This window comes from Trachemys scripta, chromosome 3 (assembly GCF_013100865.1).
Source record: "Trachemys scripta elegans isolate TJP31775 chromosome 3, CAS_Tse_1.0, whole genome shotgun sequence".
Lineage (NCBI taxonomy): Eukaryota > Metazoa > Chordata > Testudines > Emydidae > Trachemys > Trachemys scripta.
Genome location: NC_048300.1, coordinates 188,494,303 through 188,506,457, shown reverse-complemented (window position 1 = coordinate 188,506,457; position 12,155 = coordinate 188,494,303). Strand labels below are relative to the sequence as shown.

The window sequence follows — 12,155 nt, the reverse complement described above, 5'->3', positions numbered from 1 at the left end:
TACACTACCCCCCCCAATTCGAACTAAGGTACGCAACTTCAGCTACGTGAATAACGTAGCTGAAGTCGAAGTACCTTAGTTCGAACTTACCTTGGTCCACACGCGGCAGGCAGGCTCCCCCGTCGACTCCGCGGTACTCCTCTCGCCGAGCTGGAGTACCGCAGTCGACGGCAAGCACTTCCGGGTTCGACTTATCGCGTCCAGACTAGACGCGATAAGTCGAACCCAGAACTTCGATTTCCAGCCGTCGAACTAGCTGGTAAGTGTAGCCAAGGCCTAAGACAACGCCCTGTTATTCTACTATTTCCATACAGAATAAACTGCAGCCGAATTTAAGGTTTGCTGTAGAATATATGTCCTGTTGTTCTAAGCTCATTAACACTTTCTTTAAAGGAGTTTTAATGAACACGGGGTGGGGGGGGAAATAGACTTGAGAACAGGGCTTTGGATCAGTCCCCAAGAGGAAACATGCAGATGAATAATGATTAGAAGCTCCAGATGACTGAAGACAATTAACTATATGCATGTGTTGTAGGAGAAATTATCTTTTCTGAAAAGAAGTGGTTAGAGGGCTACATGTACATAGTTTGTTCAGATGTTTTTGATTTGCCTTGTTCTCTTGCATACTACTTGCTGTTCCTTGTTAACATTTGTAAATACTGATACAACTAAAACTCTTAGGGCTAAATTCTGCCCAGGCTTATACTGTGTGCAACTCCACTGGGATATTTAGAAACAAATCTCAATGAGTAACATGAACCCTTCAGGCCCAATCTGCCATAACTATACCCCAGTATAACCCCGCTGGCTTCATAGGCTTGCACAGCAGACAGCTATCTTACATCAAAGAGATAGCAAAAGAGATTATCGGTGGGAGCATATGACAAAAAGAAAGCCTTCATGTAGAAGAATCTAAAGTCGCCCCCAAAAGTCTATCATTTTCCCTGCTGCAAAGAAAGACTCTTGCCACAGGGAGCTGCTGGCCCTTTTCTCTGCAGCAGAAAGAGGCTCCAGGAGTGGGGAAGCAACAGGACATTAGACTGCTAAAAATAGCACTGTGGAAAGGGAGGTGCTGCTTGGGTAAGTAGAGAGGCGTGTAGGGTACATACCCACAGGGTTCATGAGTGTCTTTACTTACCAAACCATCTCTGCTGCTATTTGTACCTGTGCTACTGGGGAGGGGTGTATATTATATGTTCTCTATGCACAGAAGGAGCATGCAATGTAGATGTATCTTCAGTGTAAAACTCTAGGGGCCCAAGCTAATTACTGTACCAGGCCACTGGATATTGACACAGGCAGCTCTGGAACGCTGGGGTCAGACAGTCATATTTTGTGACGTTTCTACTGAGCGGTACCCAGGGGTACCAAAACCTGGTATATTGACCACCAGTGGTCAACATAACCTTTGCCAATGGTCTGTGGAGAGCTAGCTGGTCACAAGGTCTTGGCTCCCCTTTGTTTACAGGTGCTAAATTACATTAAAAGGCAGCTAAAAATAGATTAAATACTTTCCTAGTATTACTGTTCCATGCAAGCAATTGCTATGGTTTCCCCAGGGATGTTATGTGAGGGGAGGTGGCCCTGCAAGGGAGCAAAGAAATCAAATGTAATTATAGCAGGGTGTCAGATCCTAAGCCCCTCTTCTACTGAGTCATCCTGATGTCAGTTATTTGAACCATGCATAGGGAGGTGCAGAGATATTTTTTCTGAGTCACTCTAAGGGTAGAGCAGGTGTGTCCAATTAGCTCCAAGTTCGGTGGGTCTCTCAAGCAGAAGGAACAACAGGCAGAGATAGAGGTCCTGCAAGGAAATCTAAAGGGCAGCCAAGCTCGGGGAGAAAGCTGGTGTTTGTTTTTTGTGCTAATTAAAGTTAGCAATAAAAGCAAACCCTCTGAAGGGGATTATTGTTATATCAGGTACCTCCAGGTGGTGGTGTCTTCCAAGTTCTTTTTCTCTGTTTGTGAGACAATGTTCAGTCTTAGGAAGATGTGTGCTGCTATTAGTTCTGTTATGCAAGGTTCTATGCAGAGGTTGCTGTATGAGCTGTATGAGCTGCAGGAGAGATTGCGCTCTGCCTTGGCCTACGATTGGAGTAAATTCTTAAGGCAGAGCTGGTTTCTGGGAACTGGGGGTCAGTGTTGGGTTGAGCTTCCTGAGAAGGGATTGTCCTGCATGTTCTGTAACCACCTCCGTTCCAGGACTGGTGCTATAGATAAAACAAGGTACACTTAAAATAGATCCAGATTCCACGCCATTGATTTCTTCTCCACTAAGAAGCCAGCCAGCAAGCCTCTGATATCAGCTGCCCTTAGGCAGAGGGATAACAGTATCCTCGTCCACGACAGGGTGGGAAGCGCACCTACACACAATAGTCTTCCCACAAACACATGGACATCCTTAACGATTGTATGTAATGTTGCTGTAAAGCTCTGTGTCTGCTCAAAAGCTTGTCTCTCTCAACACCGGAAGTTGGTCCAATAAAAGATATTACCTCACCCACCTTGTCTATCTAATATCTTTGATGACTGTAACCCAGGCCTGCTGGGTGTGGCGCTCTGTCCCACTCTAGCGATACCTAGGCCAGCTAGAGATTGACGAGGCTGCTACAACCCTGGCTAACAAACCAATATATTTTAGCTCATGCATTAAGCTCCAGAGGTCCCAGGTTTGATCCCAGCCACCGCCAACCGGGGTCTGTCGGCATTAGAAGTGGGGGCTCCTCTGGGATATCGACTAGGAAGTCTCTGAAACATTATCAGGGCTAAATAAAAGTCCTTAGGAATCCGGGATTTGCATGTCATCTGATTGGCTAATAGATACATATGGACTCAGCTGTAGCCAATTAGGATACACATATGTAATTTGATTTGTCAACTCTTGTTCCAAATTTAAGTTTTCTTGGCCTTGGTATAAACAATAGAAGATTTTACTAACTCTTCCAATGACTTCTCAGCCATTCACAAATTGAGATTTCTCATCTATGTAACCCTAGGAATAGTGTCATGATGCTGGACTATGTTCATAAAAAGATTTTGTGGTTATTTTGTGTTTTGTTTTAGTATTTACTCACCCAGTAAATCCATTTATCACCTGAAGACAAACCTGTGCCAGAAACATTTGCTTGCCAATAATTCTGTCAAAGCATTTAATAATAATACCAGCTCATGGTGTCATCAGAAACGTCCCTCCCTCCCTCAAAAAAAAGATAATCAATTCCTTATAAATCACTGCAGTCCATCTCACTGGTTATTTTTAAGCAGGTATATTGGTATAATATAGTAACTGGGCCACATTCTGTGTTACACTAAAGCCCCATTCTACTGCTTCTGGCAAAACTTATTTACTACCGCTTCACACAGCTCTGAAAACGTAAAGGAGACCTGTAAGACTGCTGGCCTGTCTCCCCAAGCCCATGAAGGACTCACCTAGAATCTTTCAGGCTATTCCTCTGGGTCAGCCTTTTATTCTTCAAACACAAGACTTAGGCAAAACACCAAAACAAAGCTGTTCTTCAGCCTGCCACAGCTCCCAGGGGTTTTTCCCCTTGCCGCTCTTGGTGTCAAAGAGAAGAGGTTTCTTCCTTTCAATTGCCCTGCTTGGAGCCCAGCTTGTTCCCGCAGCTACCTTCCACCTGAACTCTCTCAGCCCTTTATAGAAAACACCTGACCCTTTCCCAGCCCTCTGATCATCCAACGAGGCTGTGTGACCCCAGAACCCCTGACCCTTAAAGGGGCAGACCACCCTATTATAGGGCCTTCATGTAAGTGGGAATCAGACCCATTATAGATCACTGAATTCAAATTTGGCCCCAAATTTAGCTTTTGTATAAACAAGCTTTTACAAACACCAAGATAAAAAAAATGATACTTGATTAATTATTCAGAATTCAAATAGGAGTTCGTTTACTGAAAAACAGCCTCAGATTTAATGATCCAAGCACGCTGTGATCTTATCATGGGATCTACTGAATCTTATTGCCTGGAGTCTTGCTGAAGTCAATGAGCCTTTGCTTGGGCATTAGGGCTCATGTTAGCAAATCCCACTGCAGGACCCCTGCCTATCTGAGTCTGAAATGTTAGGTCAAATTCAGAGGCAAGTCTGAGTCCAAGTTCATGTAAGTTCCACCTTCTTCTGGCTCCTTGACATGTAAGTGAGTCTCCTTTAAATCATCTTACCAATATGCAATTTGCATCCCCCTAAAACATCATTGCTGAGTTTGGCCTTTGGTTTTAATTCTGGGTATTAAATTACAATTCCCACAGGGTCAACACTGCAAACCTGCATAAAGCCAGAGCATGTATGTGGAGTGTGTGTGTGTATATTAAACCCATATGTGCATGTTAAACCCATTCCTAACCCACAGAATGGTAGTACAGGCCCCTTGCCACCACTCCTCCAGCCTATGGCCCACACAAGTGGCCACTGCCCTTCCACATCCCTTACAGGGAGTTTCCTGGCCACTATGTTTGCATGCACCCTAATGCTCTGCTCCATTCTGAACTATTCTAAGCCAGCCCAGATCCCACCATCTGGGTGCTCAAGTGGTGCAAAAGCCCCTATCACCCTCTCAGCTCAATAATTCCTCATAGCTGAAGGGGTTCAGAGACTTTGTGAAGGCCCCAGGGATTGATTACCCAATAGGCAGACTAAGCACATGCTTAGGGCACCAGCAAAGCAGGGGCACCACACAAAGGGGGGGGGGGGTAAAATTTGATATTTCAAAAAAAGTCTCGAAGTAGTCATCATGGGAAAAATCAGAACTTTGTTAGACTTCCTTACACCACTACACACTCTTCCCCCATTTTTCTGTTCTCTTTTTATTACTTATCCCCACCTAAACCAGTGGGGCGTCCTACTAACGTAGATCAAAATAATGCGAGGAAATCAGAGACTGTAACTGATCATCCTACTCCTGGTGGTAAAACAGACATTGTTCTAGAAGGTGTGGTCAGAGACTGAACCTGCTCATGATGTAAATAATAGGAGAAAAGATCCTAGTATGTGGGTTGATTTCAGTACCGATGATGTAGCTTACTGGATAGATCATGGACCAAATGACTGTCAACACCACACTGGGCCATTTGAAAAATCACATCGGACTTTTACCAATGGCAAACAAACAAGATATTGTCCACACACAAAAAATTTTGGCATGAAAGCGAATGGTGAGAAATACACTCGAGAATGGCTACTGTATTCACCATCAACAGGGTCTGTGTACTGTTTTGTTTGCAAAATTTTGCATATAAAACTTCATCTGCAGCAAACCGGGATGTTGAATTTAATGACTGGCAGAATACTGTTTTAATTGAACAACATAAAAAATAGCACTACTCACAGAGATTCAATGTTGACATATTTAAATCGAAGACAGGGTTTTGGATTCACACAAAAGTTGGAAGAACAAATTAAAGGGGAGCGTGAATACTGGCAACATGTCTTGCAGCATGTTATAGCTGTTATTCAAACATTAACTGAATGTGGTCTGCCTTTCCGGGGATCAAATGACATATTTGGATCATTGCAGAATGGAAATTTCTTGGGATTGTTGGAGCTTGTGGCTCCGTTTGACCCATTTTTAGCAGGCCATATCTCAAAAAAATGGGAATGCTGGCAAAGGTAACCCATCATACTTATCCAAGACAATATGTGATGAACTCATTGGTCAAATGAGTGACAAAGTTCGTTCAGCTTTTGTGGATGAAATAAGTATTGCTGGGCACTTCAGTTTCTGTCAACTCTACACCTGATCTTTCACATATTGATCAATTGCGTATTGTACTAAGATATGCATCTCCCACAGATGGAAAACCAGTTGAACGATTTATAACATTCCTCAATTTGAAAAGCCACACGGGTGAAGAAATGGCAAATCAAGTACTGCATTGTCTGTATCAAGTTTGCAAAATAGATTTCTCAAAGTGCAGAGGTCAATCTTATGACAACGCTGCCAACATGTCAGGGTGTTATCAAGGAATGCAGAAGAAGCTTTTAGAACAGAACAAATATGCCATATTCATACCATGTGCTGCACACTCTCTCAATCTTGTTGGCCGCAGTGCTGTTGATTGTTGTCCGATGGCAGTAAGGTTTTTCTCAACAGTCCAGTTACTTTATACATTTTTCTCTGCCTCAACACACCGATAGACAGTTTTAAAGACATATTTGGGCAATGATTGTGTGTTGAAATCTCTTTCTAATACTCACTGGGTGGCACATGCAGTGGCAACAAGTGCAATTCTGGAGTCCTACTCAAAGATTGTGAATGCATTAGAAAGTATAGCTGAAGACCAATCAAAAAGGAAGAAACTATATGAGAGGCAGAAAACATTGCAAGCAAGATGCAAGAACTAGAGTTTCTATTCATGTTGACCATGTAGAATGAAATTTTTACCACACAAGTCAAGTTCTCCAAGAAAACGAATTGGATTTGAAAACATGTGCAGACTTCTGTCAATCATTAGCAGACCACTTACACACTTTGAGGAATGATTTCGAAAGATTTGAAGACGTATCAAAAGTATCTTGCCAGATACTAACTACAAAGAAGCCCAGTCCCGCAAGCGAATCAGGAAAAAACAAGCAAATGATAGTAGTGCAACAGAAACAGCATTGAATCCTAGACACAAATTTCGCATATCTACTTACTATGCTATAACTGATACACTTGAAGTTCATATGAAGAGGAGAGGTGAAGTGTACAAAGAAGTATCAAGTAGATTTTCTTTTCTAAACGATATGGACTTATCTGACAGACAATATTCAGAAGGTTCCCAAAAGCTAGATGACTCATACCCTGTTGACTTGAACATGAATCTCTCTGGAGAAGTACAGCAGTTCCACTCTTATATGTGCGCAAAATTTAATGAAACAGGAAAAATGAAATTCAGTCACATTGATCTTCATGGCACAATATTGAAAGACGGAATACAATATGTATTTCCAAATGCAGAGATCGCACTATGTATTTTTCTAACATTGATGATTACTAACTGCTCCACAGAATGCTCTTTTTCTCAGCTGAAAATAATAAAAAGCCCTCAGAGAACAACAATGTGTCAGGACAGACTTGGTTTACTTTTCTTATTGTGCATGGAATGCTTCATCAAGTCAGCTTCTATGAACTTATCCAGAATTTTGCAGTCAGAAAAATCTAGAAAGAAGCTATTTTAATTTCAGCATACATGTAAGTTGTGTCATTTCAAAAAATAAAATTTTATTTTACGGTATAGTATTGTTTTTATTTTGAATTACATATGGGGGGGGGGCACCATAATCTTTTCAGTGCTTAGAACCTCTAAAGGTCTTAATCCGGCCCTGGAAGGCCCTCAGCATCGAGATGGATTATATCACCCAAAATTCTCACTTTCCTGAGCCCTAATTGAAATTCTAGTTGAAAATTCTCTGCTGATTCTTTCTGGCAACTAGGTTGTAGATCTATTTAAGCATTTAGATAGGTATACTGGTTCCTGGAACTAATGGCTCTCCAGCAAAATCAGTAGAGGCCAGCAGGAACCAATAAACATCAGTTGATTAATTCTACTGGAATTGCCACTAGGGGCATTCCGACATCAGGACAGCAGAGAATGACTTGATAGTCAAAGACTGAAAATACATTTAAGAATATATTATTATGAAATTAGACCCTGAAGTAAAGCAGTTAAGCACACGCTTAAAGTTAAGCACATGCTTATATGCTTTGCTGAATAGGGATGGACTTAAGCATATGTTTTGCTGAATTGGGGACTCAATTACCACCATTTATATATCCATTTCTACACTATGTTTATGGAAACTAATAATGTATTTCCTTAGAAACTGTTTTTCTATCTTAGAAGAGTTTTTAAAAGGTCCCTTGGGTACATCTTCAAGATACAACTACGGATCTCTTGAAACTGCTAGGAAGCATTTCTTTTTTTTTTTTTTTTGGACTAATGCTGCCAGCCATGACAAACTACATAACTAAAAATAGAATAACAGAACAAAATGCTACTAATAAAGATGGTTTAAATATAACCAAAATTGCAAGTGACTAAATAATACTAAATAGATGCAAATCTTCTGGGAAAACTAATTCCACAGAAAATAAGAAAAATAGGAAAACAAACCAAAAATAAACCAGAAGTTGCAGTCTTATATCTAAAAGGAATGAGCAAAGAGCAAGGGGCCCATTTCTGCTCCCCTTGAGGTCAATGGCAGTTTTGTCTTCAGGCCCTGTGTGTGAGATTTTCAAAGCGTTGTTTGCAGTGCTGTAGCCAGGTTGGTCCCAGGACACTAGAGACACATTAGCAATCTCTCTGGGAATTTCAAATGCACTCAACGTTGGCCTAACTCTGCTCTCATTAAAGTCAATCGGAATTTTACCAGACACGTGAGCGCAGGCCTAAATCAAATTCCCATTGGCTGCAATAGGAGCAGAGTTAGACCAACACTGGAGAACTTGCCTTTGTATATCTTTATTATACCAAAATCCCAATCCCATAATCCCTACCATGGCAACACTTCTGTTGATTCCAATGGAACTTTTACCTAAGCAGAGACAGCCAAATTGGATGCCAAGTGACAAAAGGAATGGACTGCTGCAGACAATGAAGCAATATAGCCTGTATCACCCTCAGATTTATCACGGCTCCCTCTAGTGGCAATAAAAATGTCTAAAACGTAGAGAGCACTCAAATCATTCCTTGGAGAGGAGAAAGCAACGCCCCTCTCTCTCCCTCTGACAAAGTAGTGAAGTTATAGGATAAGGCAGAGGGACTTTCTTTCTTTTTTTTTTTTTTTTTTTTTAAGTGATGCAAATCCCTTTTTTCTCTAATCTTTTCCAGGGAAATTCTGGCTCTGTTAAGTTTAGCTGAGCCTTTGGGACAATTTTGGGGAGTTTTTAACGTCCAGAGGGGCCATTCACTTTTATTCATTTGTAGTAATTTTTCATTAAGACCTGGCTTCTAATTAGTTTCAATGAGCCCTTACGCTTCTCTTTCCGTTGGCTACATTTAATAAAACACCCACATACAAGACACACTGCCCATATGGCACTTCGCACTGGAGTGCAAGTGACCTCACGCAGAACACCTGTAAAGTAATACCGGTAAGTTTTGTACTGCAGAATTGGGGCCTATGAGTGGCTCCAGTCCTCACACATTTCTTCCCAACTGCCACCACAAAGAGAAAGAGAGAACCACACATGATATCCCCCTTGCTTAATGAACCTCTAGAAGATATTCAGACTCCATGGTGATGGACATGGCATGACAACTAATAGAACAGAACTTTTAAGCCAATGGGATCTGCTTGGGTGCACAGTCTGCACATCACATTGTGGGATCAGGACTGTAGTTTTGCTCTGCTTTTTTAAAATATTGATACGGGCACACGTGGTGAAAAGGTAAAGCTAATAAATCTTATTTTTAAGAAAAGAAATTCAAGACAATCTTATTGAACGATAACCATCCAGGCAGTCTTGTTTCTATCGTACTTTCCTTACAATTTGGAAATTAAAAACTGAAGCCATTGGAAATATAAAGAGTTTGGAGAAACTTTCTTTATAGATGTCATGGCTGGTGCATAGAAGAAGTTTACAAACCAGGCACCATCATATCAGTGTTAAAAGTGCTACCATCAGTGTTCTTAATACAGATGGGGACAAACCAAAACCCAGGATACAAATAGAGCCCACATTAGAGCCATACATTTTAGGACCAGAAGGTACTCATCTACTCTGATTCCCGTATATCACAAGCCATCATCACTACCTAGCGCCTATACACTAAACCCAACAACCAAAATTAGGCCATGGTATTACAGCCCACAGGAGACTAGACTATTGAGTGCCATAGGCAGAGAATAGGAGGTACTGAGCACACCAATGTCCCTGCAATAGCAGGGAAATGATTACATGAGATATACACAAGTAATCCTGGCGAGTGACCTGCACTCCATACTGCAGAAGAAGGAAAAAAAAAAAAAAGCTCACTGCCAATCTGACCTGGGAGAAAATTCCTTCCTGACCCCACACATGGCAATTAGTTAGACCAGGAGCATATGAGCAAGAACCAGCCAGCCAAGCACATTGTTTGGCAGAAGACAGAATAAAATACATTAGTCAGATGGGCCCCAGCCTCCTCAAACTGAGGTAAGGGAGGGGTCACCTGTCCTCAGTTCTTACTGCATTGAAGAAACCACAAAGCCAAGTTTACAATACATATGGACATCTTTCCCACTTAGTAACCATCCACTGAGCAAAACAGAAGGTTAGTTTGTAGTTTCTGTGACAATTTCCCATCAGCACAATGGTCTTAGACCTCAGATGCACTGTGAAAGCATACTGTTTATTCTTACTGGTTTTGTATGTTTACTGAAGCAACAGAGTTGCTTGGGACTAATGCTATAATTTTAAAAGAACAATGCTTAGTTATTCCACAGAGCAACCTCTATGAACAAACAAAACTGGAGCAAGTTATGCTTCTATATATAGCTATAGAAGACTATGAAAATCTAAAATGTGAAATATAAGCCCTGCTAACAAATCCATAGAAACATTATAGAATCTGTCACTTTTATTTTTAATCTAGTTACTAAAAACAATAAATGCATGAGGAGTTTATGGACACAAACTTAGAAGGTGATGGGGAGTGAAACCTTTCTTAAACGACTACTCATGGATCCAGGAGAAAATTGGTTGCTGAGGAGAGATGGCTGTTAACTAGAGATCAGATAAAACCGTAGTGGAATCCTAGGGCTGTCTTTATAGTGGTCTCTTAAAACAGGGGAGTCCCTCTGTGAGAGGCCTGTGATGCAGGTTTCTTTGTACTTCCACACTTTGAAGCAACACAAAGCCGTCAGACCAGGTTTGTTGTCACTTAACTTCCACTGGTTTTTAGGTGAGCGGAGATGTTCAATCCAAAACAGCAGAACCTCATTGAGCGTCTCCCATATTTGGTCTTTTATCCAAATCCTATTTACATCCCTACACCCCAACATGAGACACTCCCTCATTTAACAATTCCCCCTTTAATCCCCAAATAAGTAACTTATCTCCAAACTCCACAGCAAGCCCCCCTCCCCTTGAATTATCCAAACACCCCTCCCCATATTTGCCACATGCCAAGGCTGTACTCAATACTCCACAAGCCCCCAGAATACCTGGTTCCTGCCCCAAAGACCTCACAATCTACCCCAAAACGTTTTCGACCGCACAGGGTGGCTTTGTCCTGTGAGGTCTGCAGTGCTTGATGTGTGTGCAGAGGGAGGGGGGGGGGGAAATCACAGGAGGGGGGTGTCGCAGACACAGCCAAAACAAAATGAAAAAAAAATTGAGCTGGGTCCCCAAGGGGCTCCCTCCTGGCTTGCTGAAGTCGCTGCTCCCAGATGATGATAGGAACCCCCCACACACACACACACACTCAAATACAAGTTTTTTCCAGCCCCCTTTAAGCAGTGGAGGTTCAGAACGCCTCTGCAAGGGGCTGGTGTCAGTGGGCACCGAGGGGGCCCCCATCGGAGCAGTGACATGAAAATTACTGATCTTCCCCCAACCCGCGACACCAAGCGCCGGGCACGATTCATTTCTTGCCCCCCCCCCGTCAGCGACACCGCCTCCGCCTGGGGCAAAGCGGGATTTCATTCTCCTCCCACCCCAGGGAAGAGCAGGAAACTGTCCCTCCCTAGCCCCCCGTGACAGCATCCCTCGGGGATGTTATATAACGGGCGGGGGGAGGAAATACCCTTCCAGGGGGGTTATTCCAGGCACTGGCTACCCCCGGGGGGGCCCCACGCTGCAAGGGCACCGGACAGACTGAAAGTCAGTAAGCGGCAGCCTGCGCCTGAACTTACCTGCTGGGGCTCGTTTTTCCAGCCCCTGTGCACCGCCGCAGCCACTGAGCCGGCGAGCCGCCGCTTGCTGCTCCGCTCTCTGCTCTGGGGAGCCGCTGTCACCCGGACAAAGCGGCTCCGGGCGGGCTGGGCAAAGAGGGCGGGCTGCAGCCGGCCCAATCAGCCAGCCCGGCGGCTCAGCCACACACGCCAACCAGCGTGTGAGAACCAATCCCGTCTACACGCCCCGACCCCCCCAGCACGCCCGCGCTCCGAGCTCCTGTCAGCGCCAGCTGCTGCTGTAGGCTGGGCGAGAGGGGTGCGGGGTGGGAATCAGTCAC

At 43.2% G+C, this 12,155-nt stretch overlaps 1 protein-coding gene across 3 annotated transcripts in view; it reads right to left on the bottom strand.

Annotated features, from left to right (window-relative positions):
- The window catches only part of RCAN2 (regulator of calcineurin 2), a 161,543-nt gene extending 149,614 nt beyond the window's left edge, over positions 1–11,929 (bottom strand). For 2 of the 3 annotated variants that reach the window (XM_034766647.1, XM_034766649.1), the window contains exon 1: positions 11,836–11,929. The gene's annotated coding sequence lies outside the window, so the exon portion shown is untranslated. Of the gene's footprint in view, positions 1–1,923; positions 2,210–11,835 lie in introns of all 3 variants that reach the window. The other variant, XM_034766648.1, reaches the window with a different exon arrangement.
- Between the last annotated feature and the right edge of the window lie 226 nt (positions 11,930–12,155).